At 30.7% G+C, this 19,014-nt stretch overlaps 1 protein-coding gene across 2 annotated transcripts in view; it reads right to left on the reverse strand.

Annotated features, from left to right (window-relative positions):
* Nucleotides 1-18,160, reverse strand: part of LOC113512055 (alpha-N-acetylgalactosaminidase) — a 79,648-nt gene extending 61,488 nt beyond the window's left edge. Inside the window, exon 1 of one of the 2 annotated variants that reach the window (XM_052893750.1) lies at nucleotides 17,003-18,160. The gene's annotated coding sequence lies outside the window, so the exon portion shown is untranslated. The remainder of the gene's footprint in view (nucleotides 1-17,002) is intronic. The other variant, XM_026895822.3, reaches the window with a different exon arrangement.
* Between the last annotated feature and the right edge of the window lie 854 nt (nucleotides 18,161-19,014).

The raw sequence follows: 19,014 nt of genomic DNA on the forward strand, positions 1-19,014 counted from the left end.
CTTTCACGCATATATGTTATTTTATTACTATGTTTCGATCAGAATAATGACATAATTAACAGTAAAATTACTGGATACAGACGTTTACGCAACCCTCAGAAATAGCAACGCATGAAGAGTGCCACGTCTTCTTTATCTATCATCTTTTTTTTTAATTTATTCGTCTGAGTTGTTATATGATATTTATAGTAACACCATCTAACTTGAGATTGAAAAATGCGATAAATTGCAAGTAAAATTACTGGGTTCTGAGACTAACACAATTCTTACAAATGGAAAGGCATAAGGAGTACCGTTTTTTTATGCAACTTAGAATGGCAAACAAGCTGACAGTCCACCTGATGGAAAGTGGTAACCGTTGCCTATAGACATGACCTGTACCATAGACATAACAGAGTATACTGTTTCGCCCACGATACCCCCCATGCGTTGCCATTCCTGAGGACTCAGGTGTTATTCCTATGTACCCTGTAAAATTAACTGCTATATCCCACCATATATTGGTAACCGTCGCCTATAGACATGAGTACCATAGACATAAACTAAGGTCATAATGCACCCTGTAAAATTAACGCTATATCCCACCATACAAACCAAAACACAGTCATGCAAACACAACTGATTCACGGTTGAAACACGAATGGGACAGAGGTGCCCAAGCAAACGACTTTTATACAAAGTCTCCCTCTGTTAAAGTCTGTAAACGTACAGTAATGCCTATATAAAACGCCATTTGTTTCTAATTTATTCATCTGGTCTTTATTACTATGACATTCACAACTGTTATGATTATTATTGTTATTACACGTCAAATAAATATGTTATTACAAGTCAATTTTTTTTGGAGAAGAGAAATAAAAAACAACCTTTTTCAGTTCTGTCATTGACACACAAGTTTTTTTTTTTTTTTTTTTTTTTTATTTTATAATACCATAAACAAAGTTAGGGTTGCTATATAAAGTTCACAATAAACTATACTTTACCCCTCAAACCAAATGTCAAACATAAAAAAAAATTCAAACGCACAATACAAAAAATAAACATATATGTTATTTTATTACTATGTACAGAACTTCATATCAGAATAATGACACTTAATCTAACTCTCAACTGCTTCTCTAATAAAATGAAATTTAATGTCTATGTGCTTAGTCCTATTACACCTTGACGCTATTTATGACATGACTGGTTGTCATTATACAAAATAATAGGTTTATCTATCAACATATAGTTCTTTAATAATATTCTTTGAAGAGAGCAGGGCAACATATTCTTCTTGATATAATGAAACACAGTTTCTTTTTTTTTTTTAAGTTTAAACATAATCGAATATGAGTTGAATTTATCGGCATCAACATATCCATATAAACTGAAGTTCTTTGACTTCTTATATACTAAACAATAATTAATTGTACCTTTCAGATACCTTACAATCCTTTTTTGTAAAAATGTTCTTTTGTATAACAATTATTATATTGAGATAATACACAAACTGCATGTAATATGTCTGGTCTGGTATTTAGAGCAATATACATCAAGCTTCCAATTAAATTTTGATATGGAATTTTTGGATCAACGGTGTCACTTTTACTCATCCTCAAACCTGGTAAATGGAATTTACAGGTTTGCAATCTTGCATTCCATACACACTTAATATATTTTCTATATACCTTTTCTGATCAACAATTAATTCTGAACCTACTCTTCTTATTCTCAAACTTAGGGCATGTTCTATGGGACCTAAATTCTTTAATTTAAATTTACTATCTAGTAGAGAAAATATATCATGCTTTTTCTTTTGATTATTACCAAATGCAAAAATGTCATCCACATAAATTGCTAAAATTAAATAAAGGTTATCTTGTTTGAGAATATAAATACATGGTTCATGAACAGACTGCTTAAAACCAATATTAATCAAAGCATTATGCAACTCTTTATTCCAACTTGAGGCTGCCTGCTTCAGTCCATACATAGCTTTGTTTAGTTTGCATACCTTAGGCACATTATCATTTTTACCTTTATCAATTAACAAGCCCTTTGGCATATACATAAAAACATCTTCATTTAATGTTCCATGAAGAAAAGCAGTAACAACATCCCAATGGTCTATAAACCAATCAAACTGAATTGCCAAAGAAAAAAGAATTCTAAGTGCACTAGAACGAACAACTGGTGAATATGTATCATGATAATCAATACCAAATCTTTGATTATACCCACGTGCAACTAACCTAGCCTTATATTTGACAATATTGTTGTCACTGTCTTTCTTTATTTTAAATACCCATTTGCTATCTATAGGGGTTACACCCTTTGGTAAATCTACAATAGACCAAGTATTATTAATATCCAATGATGAAAGTTCAGCATTAATAGCATCTTTCCAACAAGCTGGTAAATTATCAAAATCATCAAAATGTAAACATTCATCATCAGATTCCATGCACATATACACATGATAGTCTGGAAACTCCTTTATCTTTCTATTACGCAATGGATATCGTTGAGAATTTTCACTTTCGACATTTCCATTACTGTTACCACTACACAATGGATCCACATTTATCACTGACTCACTTTCACTTTCTGATAAATTATCACAGTCTAAGAACACAGGATCACTATCACATGAATTATGTATAAAATCTTTACCTGAACTTGGAACCTGGTCACATGCTTGAGCTGGATCAGCGGTGACACTTGGGGCCATAGACGATGATGCATGTCCTCTTGTCACTTTCTGAACTTTGCTGCTGTTGACTTCATCAGCATCAGGAATTAAGGATATCACAAAATCATGATTTTTCGAAGATTCCTTCTGATGTTTAGACTGCTGCTCTGTTAAATCCTGTTTAAAAATATCAACACATACTTGTTCTGGTAGGAATTTAACATCTCTAGATAAAACTATCTTTCTGTCCTCTGTCCATATTCTATACCCATCTTTGTCTCCACAATATCCAACTAAGTTTCCCTTTATTGCCTTTTTATCTAGCTTTCTGCGCTTTTGGTCAGGTACATGAATAAAACATTTTGTGCCAAATATCTTCAGATGACTTATATCAGCTTTTTTGCCAAACCATAAACTGTATGGTGTAGATGAGTCATCAACACCTGTTGGACCAGTCCTATTCAGAACATATGCAGCAGTGTTAACAGCTTCTGCCCATAGCTGCTTATCAAAATTATTTGCATGTAGCATACTCCGAGCTGCTTCCATTAATATTCTGTTTTCACGCTCCGCAGCTCCATTCTGCTGTGGGCTATATGGAATGGTCATGCGATGATTAATTCCAAATGATGACAATATGGCTTGCATTTCCTTGTTTATAAATTCTTTACCTCCATCAGTTATTAATTCTTTTATTGTATGACCTATTGTCTTAGCTTCCAAAATAAAGTTCTTTGTTACTTCTGAAACTGCTGTCTTTTCTTTTATAAAATATACTTTTCTGTATTTGGAGTAATCGTCTTTGAATGCAATACAATATCTACTACCTCCAACAGATACTTCAGCAATGGGGCCACAGACATCAGCATGAATAATTTGTCCTGGTACCTGTGCTCTGATATTTCTTGTATGAAAAGGCAAGCGAGACATTTTACCAAACATGCACCCATCGCAAACAATTTTTTCTGCTGGCTGGAATGGAATATTATTCAGTTTTAAGAATTTTTCAACATGTCTAATATTCTGGTGACATAGGCGTTCATGCCAGATATTTAAGTCTGCCGTATGACTACTAAGCATACAATAATTTTCAGGTAATATCACCCTCATCTCCAATCTGTACATATTTCCCTTATTTCTTATTGCAACTGCTTTTATGTTATTGCCATTTTTAAATATTCTTTTATTTTTATCACCTATTTCAATTAAATTATTTTTTAAAGCTGACCCTGAAGAGAATAAATTCTGTTTACAGGTAGGAACAAACCAAGCATCTTTTAAATGACCTTTCTCCCATTTTCCATTAACCAACATTTTTATGTCTATGATGCCAAATCCTACAGCCATCATTTGACTACCATCTCCGAGATAAACTGGAATTGGGTTATCAAATTGTTCATATGAAGCAAAATACTCTCTATGTGAAGTAATATGGTGTGACGCACCAGAATCTATTATCCAGTCCTCTTTAGTTATCACGGTACTATGTGCAACAAAAGCATGTCCATTTGTAGAATCAGATTTTTGTTTATTTTTAAATTTAAAACAATGTTTTTTGATATGTCCTTTTCTTTTACAATAATTACAAACTGGACCTTTATTATATATACGCTTTTCAGTCTTTGCAACTAGAGCGACTTCACTTTCAGGTTTGCTTTCATTCAATCTTTGCTCATGTAAGCGAAGACGTTCCATTAATGTGGTTACATTTCTATCCGATGCAGGGACAGATTCCCATGCATTTTTGAACTCAAGATAGTTAACAGGCAATGTATTCAGTATTCTGTTTAAAAGTAAGGACTGAGGCAAAGTACTGCCTTCATTTTTCAATTCTAAGTTTAATTGAGTATACAGTCTTTGTAACTTAGAGACATGCGTAGCTATACTGTCCTCTGGTAACTTTTTATACGTAAATAGCTCGCAGTACAAAAGATCCAGTCTTCTTTCATTTTTCTGTTCATACACAGCATGAAGAGTATCCCACATTTCTTTCGCACTTTTGCAGGTTAAAATGTGCTGTTTCGGCTCTCTGCCTACTGTTGAACCTATTAAATACCTTGCAATTGATTCCTTTTCATGGTATAATTTGAAAGACTTTGGTTCTTCTCCATCTTTTGGTTGTTGCGCTACACCGGTCACATGGTCCTCAACTCCATGTAGGGTTATTTGTAAGTTGATATCGAATTTCCATGAAATCCAATTACCTTCACCCTCCAACTTGTCCACTGTGATTTTATCTAATCGCACAGACATTATTGACAAGTACCTCAAGAAGTTCTGAACAAAAAACTTTCAACCGGAAAAAAAAAATGGCGGCTGTGACTTGTGGAAATTGTTCTAGTTTTGTACGAATAATTACAATACCATATAAATGGAAAATCAGGCTGGGCCATAACCTGTTATGATTATTATTGTTATTACACGTCAAAGTCAACTAAATGGATTATTAACGATGGAGAAGTCAACTAAATGGATTATTAACGATAAAAAACAACCTTTTTCAGTTCTGTCATTGACACACAAGTTTTTTTTTTTTTTTTTTTATTTTATAATACCATAAACAAAGTTAGGGTTGCTATATAAAGTTCACAATAAACTATACTTCAACAACAACTGTACAGTTCAGACCTTTTAATTAATAAGTAAGTCCGCCCTTCAGGTGCCATCAGTTGATCTTTAACTCAATAATGACTCGTTATTACATATGCACAAGCTGCATATAGTCGCCATGAAGGTCAGACTAATTATATTGATACACGTATACTATTTCAAGTCATATATCCAATATGCTTATTACTAACCTTTATTCTTTGGCTTTGCTTGGATAAATTTGGATAAGATGTATTCTATATAATCTAGGATTCATAATCTTATCTGTAAATAAAATTTCATTCAAATCTGTTCAGTTGTTTAAACGTTATTGATTAATAAACATCTAAACCTTGTTACAAACTTTCACATTTATAAAGTAACCAGGATCGCGTGTCGAATTTAGGTTTAACTTTACTTCTGCTATAACTTAGTTTACCTGTAACTTAAATATAAACTGACTAGGTAATGTAGGTTACGTGAGGTAATTGTTTAATAAATTATTTCTTCTTAAATACCAGTCAATGTGAAAATAATTTGTCTATTTGAATTTCACACTCAGTTACTTTTATGTTGAGTTAATTTTCACTGTTTAATAAACTTCTTTCCATAATTCAAAGCAGGTATGTAATATTCGATAATCTTGAATTTCAAAGAGGAGAGGCATTTTTGAATCATTGTAAAGTACCATTACATTTTAAATCTGACGTGTTTACTAAACATTTCGTCATCCATCAGCGCGTTCCATTCATATTAAAATAACAAACAATCAGATATAAATTTTGTCATGATTGAAGGCTATTTTTTGGAGAGCAAATTCTACTTATTTGTGATGTTAATGAAAATGTTATCTACCAAATTAATGATCACTTCACTCATCAAAATTACACAGTGCGTCAATGCGTCGCAATATATGAGTATTGCCAATGTCCAAACCGCGCATGACTACACGAAATAATTACAACTTATAAACCGTATTACTTAATAATTACCGAACTAGTTTATTGTTATTGTAAACGTATTGTTTTTTCTTTTTCACTGTCATTACTACATTGTTTTGTAAAGGCACTAATCTATTAATACTATTCACATACCTTCTATGATGTCATCTCTCGCGACCGTTACAAATTTCATCCACAAACCTTGAAATCCAATATAGCTGACTAATTAATATAACCTGTCCTGTTCCTGATATGTGTTGCTCCTTGACTAAGGTTTCACATTGAGCTATGAACTATTTTGTATTGCAGCACCAATATTTGTTTGTACTATTCACTTGTGTTTTGCTTGTAATTGTACATTTATGTGTGTGTTGCAGATGCGAATAAATTAATTTATCTATCAAATATATATTATATTAAGTATATTATAAATCCCACTTTTTTATTAGAGAATAAAATCGAATATTAGGGGCAGGCGATATAATTGCGCTAGATAAGATTTCAGAGTAGTTACCTTCATAAAACGCTTTGGTTGCAAACGTTTATCCAGTAGACTACAGGATGGAGTTCCTTAAAATTCCCCTGGTGTTCCATAGAGTACAGTAACAGCTTATCATTATGTAAGACCATAAAACTGATTGCACTGATATCTAGAAAAAGTTAAAAAAATATTATGTCTTAGAAACAAACATCTCTCAAAAACATGTTTGATTTCATGAAACTATTAATAAAAAACAATAATACCCATATTAGCTGTAAACTAGACATTGCCAATCTAAAGGATAGAAAGTACCGTGTCTATTAATCCAGAATAATAGAACTGTGTACTAAATATCTTAACTAGGCCGCGTGGAATACATACGTTTTACTTGTCTATGAAATTCTTTTTGGATTGCAGCACATAAAAATATTTCTACGAGTATAAAAGAATATTATTACCTAAATAAGCATATGTATAGATCATTACCATGCTACGTAAACTGCACCAATTGTGAGGTAAGCAAAATTACCAAAATTTCAGCATTAGAAGTGGAAGCTTGTCCCAGTTTCATAACTGTGATACAGAAGTACAATTATATTCACATTATTTTGTACTAACGTTCACATAAGACTATGTCTGCTATCTACTGTCTGCACGTTTACTATAATGTACGGGATATGTTCTATTTCAATAGAATATAACAAAACTAAAAAATTTAAATTAAACTAATTTCATCATTACAAATCAAAACATTCAATGGATTAATTGATTGGTTATTTGTACTACTATTGAATATCAACAACAGACTTATGGAAGGCTCAATTATTAGTTTGTTTACCAGAGGGAGACTTTGTACAAAAGTCGTTTGCTTGGGCAACTCTGTCCCATTCGTGTTTCTACTAAGAAGCAATTGTCTTTGCATGGCTGTGTTTCGGTTTGAAGGGTGGGATATGGCAGTGAATTTACAGGGTACAGAGGAATAACACCTGAGTCCTCAGGAATGGCAACGCATAGGAGGTATCATGGGCGAAACACTATAGTCTATTATGTCCATGCTATTGCTCATATCCACAAGCGACGGTTACCAATTTCCGTGAGGCGGGCCGTCAGCTTATTTGCCTTTCTAAGTTGTATAAAAAAAAAATTTCTTTGAACTTTATTAAATCAGACAATATTTCATTTTTGAGAGTTAATTATAATTAAGGTGTTTTTTAAAACTTTGCATGATACAAAGTTATGTGATACCCCTAGAAATGATCGTCATTATGAACTTATTATGGCAAGCTAACTAAACCGACTCCATTCTCACGTATTATCTCTCACTTGATTGCGAGGCACCAGCTTAAAGTAACTACGTATATGAATTCACCATCTCATTTTTTCTACAAGCGACTTGCAAATGAGCAAGAATTATGATCAATTTCATTTTTCAACCGACTTTAAAAAGAAAGAGGTTTAAAATTCAGTTATATATTTGTTACCTCATAAATCTGTTAGTTTTAAACCGATTTGCGATTTTTTTGTCTGAAAGAATATATTAACAAATTAATCCTGTAGAATTTATATCAAAATCAGTTTAGTAGTTTAGTATTTAGATCAAAAAATTTTTTGCTACAATTCAAGTCGTTTTTTTTTTGGTAATGTTCCAATCTTTAATGTTTTGTGACTATATTACGCGATTATATTGTCAATTTTAAACTGAATTTCACAATTATTTTAAAGTTATTAAGGTTTACTCTTGTAAATATTATTACTAATAATAGATATAAACATATATTATATATACAAAACACCCACAATGTTACTATTTATATCTAATAACATTTATTTATGTAAATCGCGTAACATTAAATGGAGATTCCAAAAAACAACCTCCTCTGACGACCATAAGACGCTATTGTAGTGGCCATGGACTTCAATAATGGTCAAAATAAATATAGTAAACAATTAGTCACACCATGCTTATGCTTAAGTATATTTTTATTTTAAAAGATCTTATTTCGCTCTATTTCTTTTTACGATCGATTTTTAATTTAATGAACCTTTATGTAAAGTACAGATTCTTATATATGTATTTAAATAATCCTTGAAGCAAAAGAGGTTACAGCCGGATATTGTTTGTTTTTTTTATAGTGATATATTGATATAGTATTCAAGTTTCTTATAATTTAATATATACACATACATTTTTTTTTATACAACTTAGAATGGCAAACAAGCTGACGGCCCACCTGATGGAAAGTGGTAACCGTTGCCTATAGACATGAGCAGTACCATGGACATAACAGAGTATACTATTTCACCCATGATACCCCCCATGCGTTGCCATTCCTGAGGACTCAGGTGTTATTCCTCTATACCCTGTAAACTCATGCCATATCCCACCCTTCAAACCGAAACACAGCGATGCAAACACAACTGCTTCACGGTTGAAACACGAATGGGACAGAGTTACCCAAGCAAACGACTTTTGTACAAACTCTCCCTTAATAAGACTAGTAAGTATATATATACTTACTAATCTTATTGAATATTTATTACTAAATCACGATTTCACGATTCAAATAAACTTTGTTATGCTGATAGGTTATATTCTGACTTAGCATATAGGGTCCTTTATATTATTCATGCGGAAAATAACTAGTTAACTGTATATACTTAACACAAAAATTTAATTAAAAAGAGAAAAAAAAATTAAATTAAATTTTCTCTCTAGGTTGAAATCATGGACAGAGCGAGTAAAGATAGTTATTAGTTAAACAAAATTGGTATTAGATAAACAAAAGAAAACTTTTTAAAACTGATGCTAATGCAGTAGTAACCTTGCCTACCTCTTGATTAACACTAATGGAGTATCAGTGATGATGAAGGTGACGATAAGGACCGATAGTTGACCCGTTGTGACGAATTCATCAGGAACTAACCGCCAGCTCCAAACTGAGTATATTGCTCGCATGCTAAATTATAATATCACGGTACATAGAGTCAGCTAAGTACTACCTATATGTAATGATTGAAGAACCAAAGGAAACGTCTGCAACGAGCGCATGTATATTAATTAATACGGTATTTATTGCAAATATTTGCATCGGCATTCAACGAGACCCATTTGCTTCTTGAATAGAAACGTTACGTATTACCTTAAGTATGTACTTATCAAAATAAAGTTACTGAAACGAGATTACTGATTTAATTCTGATGTTGTCAGCATAATGACAATCATCAATCATTATGGACTATAAGTGGAGTTTTATCATTAAGAGTTTAGTTGAGCAAGCGGCTTAGTATAGAGCATAGTTTTTCAAATTAGAGCTAAAGCCCGCTCTATGGAAAATGTAGTAGGAAGGTAGGAGTACGGGCGCATCTATATAATAAAGCATGAGGCTTGAATAGTAAAAAAATACTGGACTGTAAACTGCTAATATATTATTCGAAATAACTTTGTGCGCTTCGATACTACGTATATAAAGATAGATTAATTTTTGCATAGCAATATATCCTTGTTCTGCCTATATAACAAAAGTCAAGGTTAATCAAGTTAAATTGTAAATTTTACACTATTATACATAATTTTAAATTAATTATATAATACATAAACATAAAATATTTTTTTACATACAATCAAATTATATTGATGGTTGTAACTGTAATATTGAAGCGTTAGATCAGAAAATAATTTTCCGCGATTTTCCTTAAGTACAACTATTTGAAGTTCTTAAAAACGACGTACATATTAAACTTTTCAACCGAATTAGCAACACGCACGTAATAAGTGTAATGCTAAATGCAAAAAGATTGTTCACCTTTGTGTATTATATTTTTATTAAAAAAAATCATATTTGTTTTATATATGCATAGATGTAGGTATGTATTTATGTATATGTATATTTGTACGATTAAATATAATGTAATTAATTTAATTTTGTCTGTTTAAAAATTGTCACAATATTATACACTGCTGTATCCGCTGACATTGATGCTCTTTTCCACTTTGGGTTTGCTGGAAGAAAACTCTATCAGAGTTAAGTTCGCCTTTGTACTTTTGATTACCTCTGTCTTAGTCTTATAACTAGTGGCTACAATAAAGAATAAAGAAAGAAATAACTTTATATTTTAATAAGTGTATATATAGTATATGTAGTATATATATATATATATACATATACATATATATATATATATATATATATATATCTTTATTCCTCACCAATCACAGTCGAGCAACGATTTATTTGATTTTTTAATTACATATATGAGTTGAGTATATTAATTAACTATCTACTTTTATAGGTGTTCCATACGCACATTTGCAATTTCCGGATCAATTACCAACCGGTTTGACTTCCATGTGAAAGTTTTAAAAATATGTATAATGTACTTACCTATATTTTGCACTAGCTTATCATTTGATTTTGTTAAATATACTTCCGGTATTTCAATATTCTTTTAATATATTTGAACACCGGAAATATACATACATACATACATATCTGTCACGCCTGTCTCCCATTAGGGTAGGCAGAAACAATGGAACGCCAAATGCTTCGATTCAAACAAACCTCTTTCGCTTCTTCCACATTCATCAACCGGAAATATAATTTATTTATAACACTTCAAATTTTGGGCTGTTATAAATAATTAACACAAATAATACATAAAAATGTACCTAAGTAATAAACATACACACATATTGGAACTCCAAACTGTGGCTCTAGTGACCGCGACGCGGGATTGTTTTGGTCCATAATGCTAACAGCCGTAGACAAAATTTCCCTTAACGTTTAATCACACTATGCCGCCTCATGTGTTTTTATTTTTAACTAGCTGTAACCTGCCTGAATCAGTAGGTACATAAAGTAGCCTATATTTTAAGATAAGATATACCTATACCTATACCTATATCCGTATACCAACTTTCACATTTATAATAGTAGAGTTGTACTTAGCTATGTGTTTAGCTTTACATTTTCTTTTAGCGCGCCACTTAACCATTCAGTCTTTAATTTCTTCTACCCAAAGGTTAGCAGGAAAAGATTAATTAGCAATAAGACTGCCTCTTGTACTATACTATACTTATTGAAAATCCTTCAACAATTCATGTAATGTTGGTGCAATAAAGTGTTCATTAAATAAATATATGATAAATAAATAGTAGGATAGTTTACAATCAACTTTAAAAAGAAAAATGTTTTCAATTTATATATATTACTACTATTGTATTTCTTATACGAATGTTACTCAATTTCTTCGTCAAATCTGCATTTCTAAATCGATATTGATGATTCTTTTGTAATCGAAAAGGTAATCGTAAACTATTCCAATATACCTACTTTCACAAACATTTCCTGGGCAATCCGCTAAAGATATACAAGAATTCTGTATCTCTTCCTCTTCGAAGTCGGTTAAGATTAATAAGTATCGCGTGACGGTGCATAAATGTAATTTTCTTAAAACGTGCAACAGTAAATGAGACGGTTGACGCACTTTATGTTTGTTAAAAAAAATCATCAGCACATGTTATTTTTAGTCACGCGACTACATTATCTGTTTATATTCGAGATGTTCACGTTTAACAGTATAAACATAAAATATATAGCATTCTATATACATATCCAGTAATCGTTGTTCTGCTATATAAATTTTTTATCACATAACCTAGCGACTCTCCAGCTAATTTTCTCCATCCTTCTCCAGCACCACATTTCAAAGGCTCCAAATTTATCCATTTCCTTCTGAGTTAATGTCCACGTCTCACATCCATACAGAGCTATACTCCAAATATCGGTTTTGATAAGCCGCTTTCTAATATCTTTTGTTATCTTAGCCTGTAAAAGGTGTTAGCTGGAGGGATCGAATTAGCAATGAGGAGGTCCTGCTTAGGGTTAAGGAAAAAAGACAAATTATTAGAACTATTGAGGACAGAAGGGGAAAAATGTTAGGACACTTGATACGACACGACGAACTTATGAACATTATAATAGAAGGTAAGATAGAAGGAAGAAGGGGGAGAGGGAGACCGAGACATAGTTACATCAGGCAGATCAAGGAAGGAGTTGGTGTCGTGTCATATCAAGAGGTGAAGAGACTCGCTGAAAATCGTAGTGAGTGGCAAGAGCTCCACCGAAAAGAGCGCAGCTCTTAAATGGATAGATAGATAGATAGAACCTAGCGACCAAAACAAATATACATAAAAAATTTCATAAAAATTGATCGAGCCGTTTTGGAGGAGTTCAATCACACACACCGTGATACGAGATTTTTATATATAAGATAATGTACGACTACGTTATACCTACATAAAGTAAATTAACAGTATCAACAAAACATAAATACCAACATTAAAAATTAATTATTAATAAATTAAACATTTTGTTCCACAAAAAACCCTGACTTCGATAGTGCTAAAATCAATTATTTTGATTTAAAAACTTTTAGAGAAAAAATAATTTTTGAAATCAATTTAGGAATGACGAAGTTATTAGGTAATAAACTTAAAAAATGCAACCAAGTTGAGAACCTCCTTCTTTTGAAGTTGGTGTAACTATTGTATCGATATCGATAAAATATTTATAAGACCAATCTAAAAGTATTATTATAGTATACAATTCAAATAAGAAAGAATTTTCCAAATCGGTTTAAAAATGACGGAGTAACGAATATAAAAAATAGAACCGTATTTAGAATCTCATCTTTTTTTAAGTCGGTTAAAAATGCGAAATCGTATGAAGATTTATAGATTATGTAAATAAAAAAGAATATTCAAACGATCAATGGGTTATCAAAGAAGGAAGTAACATAACAAATATTTGTCTTATAAGACCTTTGTAATCTCTAATGATGTAAACAAATAAATATTCTAGCAGTTTATAAATCATTATGGACATCTGCAGATGTTCGAATCTTCGGATTTATTCGCTAGTTTTTACCCTTGACTTCGTACTTGTGTGATTTTTTCATTCCATATATTAACGTACCAAATGTAAAAGTGCTTGGTTCAGACAATAAGACATTAAGTAGTACTAAACCAACTCACTTCCATATTTATAATATTAGTTAAATTTTGTAAGAACTCAGCAGTTAGATATCGATATTTTTATGAGATGTAAAATTATCTTTTACATAATAATTTGGGAAAAACTGTTGAGTTACTTGCGGATTCTTCTCAGCAGATAACAACATTCCAAACCCAGCAGTAGAATAAAAAAATGTCGATTTAAAAGAGCTTGTAAATAAGTCTATTTAAATAAATATTATTTCTATTCTATAATACAAAAGAGAGTCTTATAAATAATAATCTTTTAATAGAGTTTATGTTCAAAATTTGTGAATACTATGCAAGCATTTGTCAGTAATTGATATCGTAAGAGCCAATAGATCTTGTTTAATTATATTTCTCCGGTTAATTCTACGAATCACATAAAGAAAGCGTAGCTCACTGAATTGTTCTTTTAGCGAAATGAGTGTACAATGACATCAAGTCTAAAAAATTCTGTCATCAGTAATTGCGAACTCTGATAGAGAATTTCTGATATCTTGATATATAAATTTATATCTAACTAGTTGTTGCCCGCGACTTTGTCCGCGTTTCCGTCGTTTTTCGTAAAATAAGTAGCCTATGTCCTTTCTCACGGTTCAGTGGTTTTGAAGTAACAGACACATTTCCCCTTCACTGCTCTGCTCCTATTAATCGTAGCGTGATAAAAAGAATACTATAATCTGCCCAGGAGTATGAAGAATAATTGTACCAAGTTTCGTTAAAATCCGTCGAGTCGAGTCCGACAGACAGACAAAAAATTTACTGATTGCATTTTTGGCATCAGTATCGATTACTAATGACCCCCTGATAGTTATTTTGGAAATATATTTCATGTACAGAATTGACCTCTCTACAGATTTATTATAAGTATAGATTATGAAGGTAGATTTAGATAGTTGTGTTTTAGAAAGAATACCAATATATAAAACAGATCAGATTCTATTGACATTTCATCATCATACCAGCCATTATTTATCCACTGCTGAACATAGGCCTCTTCCATAGACTGTCGTCATAAGGCTTTCATTCTTTAATATCATATATATTTCATCTTATCTGCTATTTTACAATTTAGTCAAAATTAGACGTGACCGTTACTCATAGGTATTGCGAGCCGAAATTTAACAGTGATCCAAATAAACTCTTTTCAGCTAAGTAGCATATACTAAAAAAAACACGGTCGCAAAGTAGATATAGTTACGACACAAATTTTAATTCATATGTGTGGCAGTAAACAAGATTGCTACCGACGTAAAATTAAAAAATACTATTAGCATATACACAGTTACTAGATTACAAAATATTTTCAAGGTTTAGAGAGCAATAGAATTTTTTCTTGCAGCCCACAAATCTTGAAATTGTGTAGGTGTACACGCCTTCTCTCTAATCAGTATTAATCGATAACAATAATGAAAGATCAAATTGATTAATAAAAAATAAACTTGACATTGTATCCATGTGGTATTCGTAACTATAACACCATCTAGGGAACTCTATCGTTGATATTACTGTAATTAATAATGACCCACATATTCTTAGTGACGTATAATTAACTGGCGACAGGCTTTGGCTTCGCACGGTTTTTTTTAATGATAGTGCAGTCTATGTTACTTACTGATAATGTAGCGTTCTTCCTGTAGGTGAAACAGTTTTTAAAATTAGTTAAATATTATGAGTTTGTCTATAACAAACAAATCAAAACTTTCTTCTTTATAATGTTGAAATAAATTATATTTATAGAATAATTTACATATAGATATAATATAAGGACAAATTTCCCTAGCTATTTTTTTTAAAGAAATGCTTATATATATATATATATATATATATATATATATATATATATATATATATATATATATATATATATATATATATATATATATATATATATATATATATATATATATATAGATTTTTTAATACTTATAATTGATTCCAATAGAATTTAATAACGTTTTTTTTATATTAAAGAATAGAAGGCGTATTATCTAGTTATGTAAGTTGTATACTATAAACTAGATTTTTTCTGAATATATTATCATGTTTAAAAAAATATAACACTTATGTAATATTTTACGTTATTATTATATTCTAGCAGATGTAGGTAAAAAATATTTAAAACATATATATTTACTTCAATTTCTCTTTTTGTATAGAATTAATAATATAATTTATTTATGATATTATTTTATTAATAAAAAGGTCATGTTGATTTTAAAAAAATATTATGGTTATTTCCGTTCAATATATGTATGTAACATATATTGAACGAATATATATAAGATGTATATTTCCGTTCAATTTATGAGATAGCATTTAATAAAATATAATATACTCCATATAATAATCAGTAATGATACAAAATAAAGAAACATTTACGTGTTTACATAACAACTTATACCACACAACGAGATTTCAATTACTAATTATATAGCAAGTAACTGCATAATTGTATCGTACCAACATACTTGCTCCAGTTTCCATACACAATACCTTAGTCACATTTTAGTTACAGTTAAAGTACAGTAAAGTTGCGTAAGTTTAACACATCACACTCGTTGATGTCTTTTCGAGCGGTTATGCGATACTGGCAGAAAAACATTCACAGCGGAAAAAAAATTAATTATGTAAACATTTATCAACCTATTTCGAAACTTGAAATACGAGATTTTATATATTGCATAAATTTTGATTAATATATTCATAAGATATTTTTGTATTCAGTCGAAAATTTCAATATTACATTATCTTCAATACAAACGTGATTTTAGCGTTATTTTTTTTTTATATATTAATTTTTATTTATTTGTTTTTATTGGTTATTTTTTATGAACACTTATAAAAATATTTTGATTGAAATTTTATTGTGTTTCGTAATAACGACTTAATTAATATTATTAATGTTACTATTTGTAAATTCATGGTCAGTTAAACTCGTGTTGCCGTAAATCCTTATATATATACTCTCAGTTTGCAACAACTTTCTACGATTAAATAATGTATTAAGCTTTAATTAGTATCTACATATTTTATTTTTGAAAGTACAATCTTTACATACGAGTACAAAAATATTAATTTATAAACAACTATAAAAAACATAATCGTCATAATTAGCTATTAAATAACTAATTACAAATTCAAATGCTTAATGATATAACAAAACGATAATCTGCGAAAGAAATCGAAACTCAATCGATATAATTAAAATCGCATGCCATCTCAATAGAATCGTATCACACGATTAACTGGGATTCAGTTCGATAACAGTTTTCACTCACCGCAAGGGGCACGATGAGGCGTTTGCACCACCAAAAATCCGTAACTTTCGTTTGTTATACAGCAACACCGGTTTTAAGGCCTATTATGGGTCACTTTCTCAGGGTGTCGTGTGAACAGTTCGATCGCGAATTGTTGTCAGTTTACAATTTATTTGACGAGCGGTCGCGTGCCGTGCGAAACGGCGACTGCGACTTACCACACGAGCTCTTCTGCGTTCGTTCCCCCGCGCATTCGGTCAACGCAGGTTGAATATCCCTCATGAAGCCGATAGTCAGCTATCACACAGCATCCAATACTTTCTCTCTTCATTCTCTAGATTAAAATTTTTATACTGTACAATCAATGTACTGCAGTGTGAATGTATCACAGATCGTACGGAACATTATTGTTGTTTATGCTGGAATCAAATCGATGTGCGGTGAATAAACGATCAAGCATTAGTTTCAGGAAAATAATACTGCATATTTTCTTTAACTAGCAATACTAGCTCTAACCTGATTATAGTTAACCTGTGTATATTATTGCTGATTTTCGTATTTATCTTTACAAATTTTCATATTTACAATATTATTTATTGTATGATTGATGATTTCCAGGGAGGACCACGTGGAGGTTGCCTCATCATCATCTTCCTACCCTTATCCCAATTATTATTTGGGGTCGGCGTAACATGTTTTTATCCATATTACAAACAGATTTGGCTTTTATTTTTACGTCCGGCCGCGTGGAGGTTAACTATATATATATAGTCAACTTTGGTAATTGAAACTAGGCCACTATCTAATCTTAACTGAAATTATGACAGAAATACTTTCTAAATTAAATTAGTAACAAATCGAATCATTTATTTGTACTACTATTAGACATCAGCAAAATGTTTTATATTCGAGTCAATTATTTGTTTGTTTACATTTCCATTAAATTCTGTTGAAACAAACTACATAGCACACGCCATAAATTATTATTATATACCTCTATCTTAGATTATATAGATAGAGTGTCTCCAAAGAAATTTTCGAGAGAAACGGGTCAAATTTTTCATACAATTTTGCGTGATAAATAGTTATGAATGATTCCTTTATAACTTCTATATTTATTTTGTCCTATAAATTCTGTATCTTTTGAATGCGTTAACACTCTTTTTATTTATTAAATAATATGTCAAGATACATTTCTGAGAATACTGATTTTTCATAGAATACTGATAAAAAAACGAGTTAGCTTATTTGACAATAAGCTGACAAAAAGTTGACCCGTTTTTGAAGCTCGATGCTCTATCTATATAATATATCTATATAATATAAACTCTATATATACTCTCTAGTGCACGCAAACTAAATTGGTGCAATTAGTTTCTAATATAAACAAGATTAAGATCTAAAATATTTCAATTACCTGATATCCCTTATCAATTCATATCTATTACTACCAGTCGGTGCAATTTATGATATACATAGATAGTAAACATATTACTTTTATCACTTTCATATTATTTATCCCATTATCTAGATCTTTGTTATCTAAGATAGAGATAGCGAATTCAAATTTATTTTATTTTGTTATTAATTCTGTTTCCTGATAATTTAGCAAGTGGATAAATAAAAAAATTAAAAGTAAATAATGTTTGGTTTTCTCTAAAAATACATTTTTAGTGGTTTGTATTAATTTTTGAGTAACTTAGAAAAAAAAGGAATTCTCGATTCGGCTGTATTTTTTGTGGATAAGTGTGAAGCTATCTATATCTTTGCCAAAATAGTAATATATAAGGATTGATCTTTATAGCTATCAAAGTACAGATATTCTATGATGTCACAATGCTGTTCATACCTATATGAATAGATGATGGTAATCATCATCTATTCATATAGGTATGTAGTTTCTTTCACGTAGTCCCTCAGCTTGTTTGCTATTTCAATCGATGGAGTTTTTAGTTCTATTTAATTATATTATGTGTAATTGACATGTAAAAGAATTTTTAAGAAATCCCTAAATGTAAGATTTTTTTTAGTTA

This window comes from Galleria mellonella, unplaced genomic scaffold, assembly GCF_026898425.1.
Source record: "Galleria mellonella isolate WM207_F2 unplaced genomic scaffold, CSIRO_AGI_GalMel_v1 utg184, whole genome shotgun sequence".
NCBI classification, from domain to species: Eukaryota; Metazoa; Arthropoda; class Insecta; order Lepidoptera; family Pyralidae; genus Galleria; species Galleria mellonella.